Source organism: Anguilla anguilla, chromosome 10, assembly GCF_013347855.1.
Source record: "Anguilla anguilla isolate fAngAng1 chromosome 10, fAngAng1.pri, whole genome shotgun sequence".
NCBI lineage: Eukaryota > Metazoa > Chordata > Actinopteri > Anguilliformes > Anguillidae > Anguilla > Anguilla anguilla.
In genome coordinates this window covers 46,928,666-46,940,469 of record NC_049210.1, presented here as the reverse complement: position 1 = coordinate 46,940,469, position 11,804 = coordinate 46,928,666, and the positions used below count along the sequence as shown (strand labels likewise).

Below are 11,804 nucleotides of genomic sequence, written 5' to 3'. Positions count from 1 at the left end.
ACAACTTTATGTTAATTTCCATGGTCTAGTCGCCTTCTTTGTATATAAATATAAATTGAATTTTCTGGAAATAAGCACCAACACTACAATTTTTGAATGCTCATCAGAGCCTTTATACATTGTACAGTATATGCAATATATTTGAAATTAAGATAATAGAACATGTCAATTGTATGTGTTCTATAGTAAAACAAGTTCAATAGGCCAATCATAGCCAAGGCCATTTGTTTTGTAGCACTGATCTATTTCCAAATTCTTATTCTTGACCGTAACTACTGCTTTTCTTCTGAAGTAAATCTTCGTCCTTTCTAACATTTTATTCTCAGTAACACTGCTCAAGCTTTGTACATTTCTCTCCATGATGAATGGCATTTATTTTAAGATAGTGTTCTTTCCCTCTGGCCTCCTTTCAAATCCAACTCAATGGACCACCATTCATTTCAGTGGTTTCAGAACCCATGCCCTTGCGTAAAGTTTTAAAGAGTGTCCTGAATGTGTTTGCACTCAGAGTTAAGGATGTGAGTGCATTCTGAATAAACTAAAAGATCAGTGGCCCTTCGGTTTATGCAGAATTACAATGCTAATCCCACCTACCTTGTCTCTTCTTCGCTTTTCTCAGATGTCACAGTTCAGCTTCCCTGATTGGCTGCCTGTTGGTCATGTTAATATTGCTCTTATTTACTGCCTCAGTGGCTGAAACTGCACCTTTAATCATTTACTTTCTCTGGGGATCGAGCAAACTTCCTGCCAATGTTAGAGAAGAGCATCGTTTCAAAGCCTTCAGTTCTCTCTTAAAGGCTCATTGTTAAAAATACTTCTCCTCGCTCCCTGATTTCTTATTTTTCTTACACCGCAGTTGAATCCCTTCAGTTTATTCTTATAACCCTTTCAAACAACTCGGTGTTTTTTTCAATTTTAGCTCCTTTGTAAAAAGCCTTTTCAAAATGTTTTATAATTCAGCCTAGTTCTGCAGGGGATGTGGGTGGGTTGGACACACTTAGTTTACTGCATACCTTAACTAGCATTTCAACTTTGTAACTGACCTTGCTTTCTTATATTCTGGGCCCTGTGCATAATGGTATGTGCCCTACAACAGATTGGCAACCTATCCAGGTTGTATCCCTACCTCTCGCCCAATGCATGCTGGGATAGACTCCAACACCCCCCATGACCCTGCCCAGAAAGAAGCGGGTTAGATAATGCCTGGATGGATGGGTAATTAACAAAATGCAATAACACATTTAATAATGCAAGAAAACACTAAAGATTCACATTGAAGTAAAAATCTCATACAATACCAAAAATATGAAACAGCATGCAAATCTGCTTACTGATCTTTTTTCAACACTGTAATCCTTCCACAATTTTATTTATTTTATTTAACGTTTATTTAACCGGGAAGACCCGATTTGGATAGATATCTCTTTCCCAACGGGGACCTGACCAAAAAACACGAAGTTGCAAAGTTACACAATGGCACCCTCTAGTGGCGATAAATGAAATGCAGCTGCCTAACGGTAGATTCTAACGGCTCTGACGCTCAGGCTTCGGGCGGCAGGTCAATGACACTAAAAGCAGGGAGGCACACAAAGCAGCCCGCGCGCTTTGGCCCGCGAGGAACGGATTTAGATAATGGCGCGGAGAAACTTCTCTCGTGTATAAAGCGGAGGTCGCTGCGGAGATGAGAGGAGGCGGTTTGAACCTGGGCAAGTCTCCCTTTGTTGCTTTGAGAGAGCTACAGAGCTCAGAGTGTGCTTTCCTCATGGTGTTGAACTGAATGCTGATTCATCATCTGTGGCCTCAAGCTATGAATGAACCATTCTTAACTGTTATCAGTACAGTGTCCTGTGATTGGCTCCAATGTGTAAATATGCCACAAGGGTACTGGGTAATGGGCCTAGTGCGGGCTTTGATGCAAAAAGAAGAGTTGATATTTGATAAGCACACAGGAATCAGGCAGTTTGTCAATGATTCAGTGATTGTGTCTTTCAAAAACAACTGTGAAATAGTGTTGTGTTGCTAGCTGGCCAGAAGAGACAAACTAATAAAGGGGAGAACTGCTATCCGCTGGCTTGCTATATGATACATCAACAGGATAGGCATCGCATTAGCAAATAAATGCAATAGATGTCAGCTTGCTAGCCAATTTTATGGAAAACTGAGGCAATATTTTAATGAGTGAGTTTAAGATTGAAGTTGAAGTAACTTTCTTACTTATGCCTCATTTTATCCATGTTAAAATCTGTTAGTTTGAAGATTATTTATCATGGCATGGCATCATTAAGCCTGACCTGATCACATCTGCGCTGATCTATGTGGCCATTGTATTTGTTTATTATTTATAAATTGCATGTTTGCTTTTAACTCTTAACAATGCAACTTTGTTCCAACATTAAAATAAGTTTTCTTTTTTTTACTGTGTAGAATGTAGCAAATTGTCTCAGTGTATGGTGTGGTCTGCAACAAGATTTTGCATAGGGCCCCCAAAAGGCTTAAAATGGCCCAGATGAGTACAGAAGAAGAAGTAGTAGTAGAAGAAGAAGAAGACAAAGAAGGAGAAGAAGTAATAGTAGAAGAAGAAGATTAACAGCAGTGGCAACAACAACAACAACAACAAGACCTCCACCACAGGTAGCAACTAAATGCTGATGCTAAGACTATTTTTCCCTGAAGTTTGATGTGAAGCTTTTATGATTATCATTACAGAACAGTTAAAAATGTTACAATTGTTTTTAAAATGGAATGAATATGTGTTCATCTTTTGATATGCAATATTTAATTGGCCACAGAAAGATTACATTTGAACTACCCTTTGTCCTCTTCCCAAACATATTTGGCTGGGGAAGTTCTGCGTGAAATCTTTCCATTCAAGTGAGGTTTCAGTCAGCCTGCACCTCAGTGATGTCTTTTTCATGAGCTTTATCAATTGCACCCTTAGCAATATCACAGTTGGCTGCATTCATACTTCTTGTTGTAAACTGAAATAATTAGCTGATAAAATATTTCCCAGCTGTTTCAAGCTGTTTAAAGATGCATATGCTCATTTAGACTATCGGAAGGAGAGGAGCTGGAATTTGATAATACATTTGCACCACAAGGTGGTGCATTTTTACACAAATTTCAATGTGGCCATTCCTGAAAAACTTTAAATACCTGTTAGTGCTTTATAATTAAAAAAGAACTGATCAGATTGTATTAACCTTGAGAGCAGGTAATATCTTCCATTTATTTTTGCTCAAATGATTGCTCATATCTACTGACTGATATCTTATGAAACAGAAAAGACACCTATCATGCAAATGCAATGTTAAATCATGTTTTAAAACGTGTAATAAAAAAAAACAAAATAAAGAAAATGACATAAGTAGAAGTTAGAATAATGTTCATTATCTGTCTTATGCTTAATAAATAAAACAGTAATAATTGTATACCTAAAAAGTGGCAGCCCTAATGACTTTAATTAATTAGATCAAAGACTTTAATAAATTAAATCAAACAAAATTAAATCTGCATTACCATTCTACGTTTATAAGTTAATCGCAGTCCTAAAGAACTGTATTATGGCCTTCCAGGGCTTCCTGTTTCCCTGGGGTTTAAAAATGACACACATGGAAAATCCATTACTTATCCATCTCCATGGAGATAGGCAAAGAGCTCGCAAACGAAGAGACAAAAGGCTGTTGGCTGACATAAAAGAGGAAACTGGAAAACAAAGGGCAAAAAATGTATAAATATGCCAATTTCTACTAATAAGGCTAAAACTGAAAGGTTTAAAATAACTGGAACAGTGGTAAACCTGACTGGTAGAGGATGTAAATGTGTCTTGCCCAGTGCACTGTGCGCAGTGAGGAAGATGGTTCCAGAAGCAAAGGAATCCAAGGGGGCAGTGGGAACTTTACAGAACTTGGCTGCATCTACGGGTCACCAAATCTACAAATAGATGTAATTTCCATGCCAATAGACTATTTGGAACAGAGTCCAACAAAACAGTTTCCTTTATTGGGAGTGATCGATAAATCTAAGCACCTGGACTTTATTAATGGCATTAGCACTTGGATTTGAACTGGGAGCTGTATCTTTTTGGCCAGACGCACCAGCAGTGGGTTTGGTGCTGAAAGAAGGATGTGTATGCAGAAATTATCCTCCTCACCTACTGAGGCCCAAAGAACTGAAAAGATTCTGTGGATGAATGGTATATGATTCCTCCCAATGTGTTTAATACTACTAATACTACTACTGCTACTACTTCTAATAATAATAATAATAATAATAATAATATCTTTTTTTAAAGAAAAATTGTGATTTGTTATTTTTTCTTGATATTGAAAATAGTGTAGCCCACAGTTTCCATATAAATAATATAAAGACTTGTTCATCAATGAGTTACATATCAAATAAGGCTAAAGAACACAGAAGAGTGCTTTGGGTTTTTAGTCACCTGAAATGTTTTGATAGCTGATAATATTGTAGAGCATATTGCACGGCATGGCAAAATATATTTGGCTTTTTCTCTCTTTATATCAATGTTCGTTTGGAATTATTTCTAAAGCATTAAATATCGCAAAGAAGTATATCTAGAGAGATAATTCAAATGGCTGCCTTTGCTTCCCACATCTAAGAAGTGTTATTTGTTTCTGGGCCACGGCTGCTTGTTCAAAGGTAACCAGCAGAGCGACACAGAGGCTCGGTCATTGAAAGCACTCAACAGGGTGGGACCTGCAATTGTTCCCATGGCATTGTGGGAAGTTATTTCTGACTTTGTTCATTAATATCTCTGTAACAATAATAGTGAGCCGGGTTTAAGTTGCTAGCTGTTACCATTCATTCATATGTCTCTCATTAGCTGGAATATTATTTACAGGGAGGGATAAATGAATGCATAGTGTCACAGCCACATCAGTTACTATCAGGTACTACTTCTAGCCCCAAATGGAGGACACTGAATTGGTTCACAGCAGAAAATCTACCACTCTTAACTAATTTATCACTTCTACAATACTTCTTACTTTCTACTAATGTTGATACAGTTAAATTTGAGTGTTCATTATTTTATCAGAAACACAATTTGGAAGTTTCAGTCATCACCAAATGTATGTTGCCAAATTGCATTTGTGAGGAACACGTGCAATGCTTGCTTTTATTGTGAGGCAAGGTTAATAACAGACGTTGACAGACTCCAGGCCATAGTGTAGTTATAAAATTGTTATCTATGCAAGTTATAATTAGTATGAGAAATCGGACCAGTTTTGTTGTTTTCACATGGTACCAGTTCAGGCTGAATTTTCCAGAAAAAGAAGGCCAGTAGGGAACTCCTGGTTCAGAATAATCCAAGCTCAGTGTGTGACTCTGACACAAGTTCTCAAACAGCATTACATTGATTACGAATGCAATCTTTTTTTTCCTTAACCAATGACCTGCCTGACCCACTGCTTGATGCTTGTGGACGTGGTAGGTACCAATCACTATCAGAGGTCACTGTTGCACATTGTTCCTTGTGCTGTACTTAACTATCACTGATCATTGCCCATAAATGTGACACACGTGCTCTTGGAGGAGGTAATATGTGCTTCATCTCCCCTTTACTGTCATATAATGACCGAGTCCTGAACTGACACACTGTACATGTGTGGCTTAGTGTGACTCTACTGTGTTGCATGCTGCTCATTGCAGAGCATGTCTTAGCACCGAGTGCTCAGCTAAGCAGCCAAAGCTAGCTGCCCAAAATGACGTTCTATCTGGGTGGGTACTGTGATTGATTGATAAACTAGGTTGTGCCGCAGAAGACTGCAGTACCCCTTCAGTTCCAAAATTTCTTAAGACATTTAGGGCCGAATCCAGGCTTGCTTATAAGCGCTTTTTCCGAGTAAGTCTCTCACCCTTTTTAGTGGTGAGTCATATGGAAAGTGCACTTGATTCAGCCCTTAGGCTGTGATAGCCCCTGAATGCAAAAGAGAGAACATTACAGGTTGCTTTGATTGTTGATCTCTGTTTGAGGATGATGCTGTGCTTGGGATGCCATGCAAACTGATGAATGGATAAATACTATCTAGAGAATTAAGTTGTGAGGGTATCCTGCACACACCTGATGAAGACATAACCTGGCCTTGATGCATTTAGTTACGTGTGGGCCATTCAGTTTACTCTAATGTGGCTTGCCTTGCGTAGGCATCAGGGCTAACTTTGGGATGTACGCATTACATTCTAACACAGGCTACAGTAGGATAAGGAATATAGCCATTGTTTAATGAGAATTTCTCAGGAGCACTGTATAGAAAACTGTGTCTGCATCCCCAAAGAGATTGTCAATAAATTATCTTCCCAAATATTTATATCTGCAGGGCTAAGTGACAGCAGAATCATGTAGATGTTTTGTGGACCATTCACTCACACACTCATACCCATGGGCAATTTAGAGTCTCCAATTAGCCTGACCTGCATGTCTTTGGACTGTGGGAGGACACCGGAGTACCCAGAGAAAACCCATGCGGACACGAGGAGAACATGCAAACTCCACAAAGAAAGGTCCAGGCCTTATTGCTGTGAGGTGACAGTGCTACCCACTGTGCCACCGTGCCACTCCTCCTTTCAAACATGTCTGTCAAAATTTTCTGTTGGGGTGGTTCCCTATTTTGATGTTAATTTTCTATTTTTGGTTGGTTGTCTCCAGTTTGTTTCACTTTCAACTTTCCCACACTTTTCTTGAGACATTTCTGTCACCTCTGTACTATGTGCGTATTTTTGGCCATTTGTATGGAATCTTTCTGAAACATATATCGTGCAATTGTGGCTTGCTATATATATAGACACACACCATTCTGGTACAACTGAATGTGTGTGTGCTGGGCTGGTTCACATGAATGACCCCGGACGAAACGTACCGAGCTCACCAGCTCCCTCGCTTGGTTAAACAGGGATGTGCTTTCACAACCCGACCACAACAGGAAAATAAGTGTTTAGAAGTTTTGGTCGTAATTTTGGCTTATTCCTTATTCCCCGTCGACCATGCCTGAGGTTGTTCTCTTCTGCAAACGGCGCGAAAACACTTCTGAGGTAAAATCTACATCGCCGTTCGAAAAGAAGAGCGTACGCGGGATCTCAAAGCATCGGAAGTGAGAGAGTCGCTGCTTGTTGGTTTGGCGCCGGTGGAGGGAGTCATTCCTGCAGCTGCACTTCCGGTCGGCATTTTGTTCTGCGAGAGGGAGAGAGAGTCTGAGTGGACCCTTTTGATCCCCGCGTCAGTCGTCATAATTTTCCAAAATCGGGCGAAATATACAAACATTTTCCTTTGGTGTCGGTGTAAAACCGGCGAAAAGACCGGACGATCGAATGTTCCCCCAGTTACACCCGTTCAAGCCTACATGTTTGCAGTGAGACGGAAGAAGAACGAACCTCCCCGACCCGGATTATTGTTGTTAGCTAGCTAGCCAGCTAGCTAACCAGCTATCTACATTATTTCTACGGAGGAGCTGTGAGAAAGAGAGGGGGAGCCAGAGATACAGACCCGGACCGTTTACAAGATTTTTTATTTTCCTTTTTTAAACAAAATATCTTGAGGTAAACGGCTAATTGTAATTAAATACTTTGTTTCGTATTTGTTAATGATATATGTTACTCAACTTCATCTGAATTTGCGCAGTGTAGTGTTGAACTTGTGAGGAATCCGTTGGCGAATCGGCTATTTTTTTCTTGATGGCTGTGTGTTAGCCTCGTTTTGCCCAACGAGAAGCTTGGGCCCCGGGCTGGTGTCGTACGTAGAGACCGTGGATTCAGTATTTTTAGAGGCCGAATCAGGCCGCTGGGAAACAATAAAAACAACCATTCACATGATCGGGTAACTTAAGCGAAATAGCTCTCTGGCGCTGCAGTGGAGTATGACTAATTAAACGGGATGCATTTAGATGCAGCAATTATTAACGTACCTGATCATTATGTATTTAATGGTAGACGGGAAAATGACTTTCACAAGGGATTCGAATATCTAAGTAACTAGTTACGAAGAGGGGTTATAAATATGCTAACTCGTTTGGTAGCTGAAGCGTAGGTAAAATAAATTCTGCTTGACTAACGTTGGCATCGTATAGTGTTTGCGATATTTTGTAATTGATTAGCTTCATTAAGCTTACGCGATCGCTTGCGGACCTGCTAGCTAGATACCATGGTAGCTAACCTTACGTGTTTTGTTGATATAGACCAGACTGTATGGGACCGCGTCGGTGGCTAGTCAGTTGGTAACTTGGCTATTCTAAAGGATCTCTTGGCTTGTGGTAACAGTAGTGTATTTCTTGCAAGTTACTGGTAATTCAGTTGGTTGTGCTACATATTAGTTAAGCAGCTCACTAGCGTGCTAGCTAACACCACAAGAGCTTGACTGGAATAACTTAGTGAGCTGAATAATTTAGCTTGGGGTCGATAGTCATGGTTTATACAGCTCTCTAGCGAGCCGGTTCAGTCAGCATACGAATTGAAGTTATCGTACTAGGTAGACATGCCTTAGTGGAAGAAAATTGTTTGAATGCGATCATCTTCTGCTACAAGTTGAACAAAACATTTTATTGTTTGTTGATAGTTAAGATTAGCGACGTAACGCTGGCTAATTTAAAATCTGAAGACGAGTATACTCTGCGAGTCAAAAGGTGACATGTGGTTAGCTAGCTATCATAGGTTAACTGGGTAAAGTTAGATGCACAAGTTGTCAATGAACTGAGCGTGAATTGTAAAGAGTGTCGGACCCCACGCAAGTTAACTGGTTATAGTTGGAACCATCTAAATAACGCGACTTATATTAGATGCTAATTTAGCTATTGAGTTGTTTTTTTCCATGATGGGTAGTTAATGCAAATGAATGGTTGCTAAGTGGGTATGCATATGTAATAGCCGTCAAGTATCCTAGATACATATGTTGAGTGGACTTTTGCATGGAGTTGCAAATACAATTGGTTAAAATAATAAACATCCAGAACTGACCAGATGAGAAGTGAGTAGACTAATAGCAGGCTAGCTGGATATGAATATCGCTGGCGCAATGTTACATTTCAACGCGGATGTGTGAATACATTAAGCTGCACGGTGAGAGTTGGTGTAACTAATAATTAACGACAACGTTAGTGACGCCCCCGTGTTGCAATGTGCTTGCGCGGTTTAAGTTATTATCTAGACTAAGCATTTGTCATTGCGAAGCCGACATGGTTTATTTCAATCGAGTGCTTTGCTAGCCAATATACATCTGGAAACGACATAGCGGGAGGGCATTGTTGAAATGGGTGGTCCTCGTTCATTTAATCGATGAAGCGTGCCTGTAAATTTTGAAGTTAGCCGTGCTGTGCATAAATCGTCTGAATAAAATGCACTCATTCGTTAAGTTAACGTAGGCTAACTAACGCTACAGCTCATGATTATAGTTAGCTAACGTTATATAGAAATGTGACCGTCACCGTTTCTATCCAAGTTTAGGCTAACCAAATGAACGGGTTTGCGTTGCTAGTCTAGACTAGGTAGGTAGATAGGTAGTTTTCTGAGGAACTAACTTTGCTAACGTTAATTCAATATAACGTTAGCTTTCGATTTAAGGTTTTTTTTTTTTGTAAAATAGACTAGCAACGTTACTCGCGGTGCATTTCCAAAGATGTTCAAGTTTGTATACTTAGCTAGCTAGCTAGCAGACTGACTAGGTTATTATTGTGCACTATAATTTATAATAGTTATGAAGCTTCACATTTTTTGAAAACCGAAAGTGCAGAAGTAGCTAGCGATGTGTTTAGCTAGCTAGTTCGTGTTCACTTACTGTGTAGATAATGTTAGCTAGTCAAGTTTGCATTTGCTTAAACGCAGCTCTATATAACGTTAGCTTGCTAGCTGGTTACGTTTTTTGTTGCGATTGCATTGAAGTTACTATATTTTAACACTTTGAGGCTGAAAATACAACGCTACTGTAGCTAGCTATAATATTCAGGTTTGGTCATGGATTGTTTATGGTATCTATGGTTAGGACTTGTGGAAAAAGAGCCCGTGCTGATTGGTAGTGGAAGGGTCTAATCGATGGGCCAAGTGAGCCATTAGCGAAAAGGGGGTCGAGCGGTTTGAATTTTAAACAGGCGGTGGATCCCGCTGGGCCCCCGAGCAGGCCTCCCTCCCCGTAATCTCAGATTCCTGTCTTTGTGCTGGCTGCCCGCTCCTATCTGACCAGCCTGGCGGTGAGCTGGACGACTCCGGGCCCAAATGGGAGCGCCAGATTTAACGAGCCCTGCTTTTCCATCGATCAAAGCAGGTAGACTAGCCAGTTATTTACCTTACACTCGTACCTGCATAAACGCAGGGATCTTTGTTTAATTACCAAATGGTCCAAATTTTTGTTGTAGATATGGTAATATGTTTTTTTTAAATGTGTAGTCTATGTGAGTGGGTTTCTCCTGGTCGTTAGCTAGCGCCTCACAGAATTGTTTTCAGACGGGCTAAACAACGCCCCAGTGTGCTGAGGATGGAAACGATGTGGCTAGCCTTTGGAACCAAAACATGCTAAATACACCATTATACTGCCGCACTGTGTTGTTTTTTAAAATGTAGTCCTACACTTTGCGACCATGTGTGTTTATATCATTTTAATATTCCCATGAAAAAAAGATTAGAGATGTCCGTAGGTTTGACAACATATAGCTAACCAGTTAGCTAATGCCATCGCATTTCATACATTACAGGCGTGAGGCCTGTTCAGACGAATTGTTTTTTTTTCCTCCAGTGTCCAGCCAGGTATCGTTAGCTAAGTTCGCCAAGGTGCCTATCACGCATTACGGTTTATTATTAACGCGATACGTTGCCTTTCGCGATTATGTAACTAGAAATCAGATTTCGGTGTTTTGGTTTCCTGGCTAACATTAGCTTATTGGGTTAGCGAGAAGGACTGTGTTAGCTAAACGGAGCGTGTGCAAGTGTTCGTAATATATGGTATTGGATGTTAGCTGACTGGCTATCTTGGCATCGAACCTAAGACGCCTTTCACGGAAATTTTAATGAATCATAAAAGTCAGGAAACGCGAGAAGTCTGTCCCTCTGCATCTTCCATATAAACGGCGAAGGAAAGCCTGTGCACATGTATCCGAGTTACGGGACCGTCTTTAATTTTAACAGAGACAAACTTTCTCGAGGTTCTGTGGAAAACAGCGAGACGCGACAGTTTATGGAAGTGCATACGGATGCGTAGCTGCTCTGGGCCTATTGAGTTCTAGCCAGGGGACCCCTAGCGTTATTTTCATTCAGCTGTCCATAAAAAAAACACACTGCTCTTGCTGGGTAACTTGCATTTTAGGAGCATTGTTTTTAATATGACTTTTTAGCCATGCAGTGCTTTGAAAGACGTGCACTAACGTCAGTATTTTATGCATTATGCTGTATTCGTTCATTTCACAGACGGGTTTTGTTTTCAACATAATATTTGAACCTCAATTCAAAAGATTTTCATAATTTGTTATATTTATGGTTCCATAGAATGGTTTTTGCACAGTGTGCAGCAGTGGCTGTGATTGGCTTAGCTCTACAGTGACTGGTTTAGAGCTGAGCTCACGATCTCGAATGCCTTTTTTTGGCTGGACCGCAACAGCGGGGCCAGCCCTATAAACACGAATGTTTGTCTGAGTCACTGAGTGATGAAGTTACACCATTGGTCGGCCGAGTTATGAAGTTACACCATTGGTCGGCCGGTCCAGCCATAAACTAGGTTTTGACCTGGTCTTGTTCCCTCTAGGTTAAAACACTGGTACGTACCAGAACTGCCAGCAATTTCCTGCACCGATTATGTGGTCTCATCACTGTGG

The 11,804-nt window shown here is 40.4% G+C and overlaps 1 protein-coding gene across 8 annotated transcripts in view; it reads left to right on the top strand.

The window, feature by feature from the left end:
* The first annotated feature begins 7,097 nt into the window (after window positions 1–7,097).
* Window positions 7,098–11,804, top strand: part of nipbla (NIPBL cohesin loading factor a) — a 58,851-nt gene continuing 54,144 nt past the window's right edge. For 3 of the 8 annotated variants that reach the window (XM_035436270.1, XM_035436272.1, XM_035436271.1), the window contains exon 1: window positions 7,098–7,554. The gene's annotated coding sequence lies outside the window, so the exon portion shown is untranslated. Of the gene's footprint in view, window positions 7,555–9,996; window positions 10,265–11,804 lie in introns of those variants that run through there. The other 5 variants (XM_035436268.1, XM_035436275.1, XM_035436274.1 and 2 more) reach the window with 5 other exon arrangements.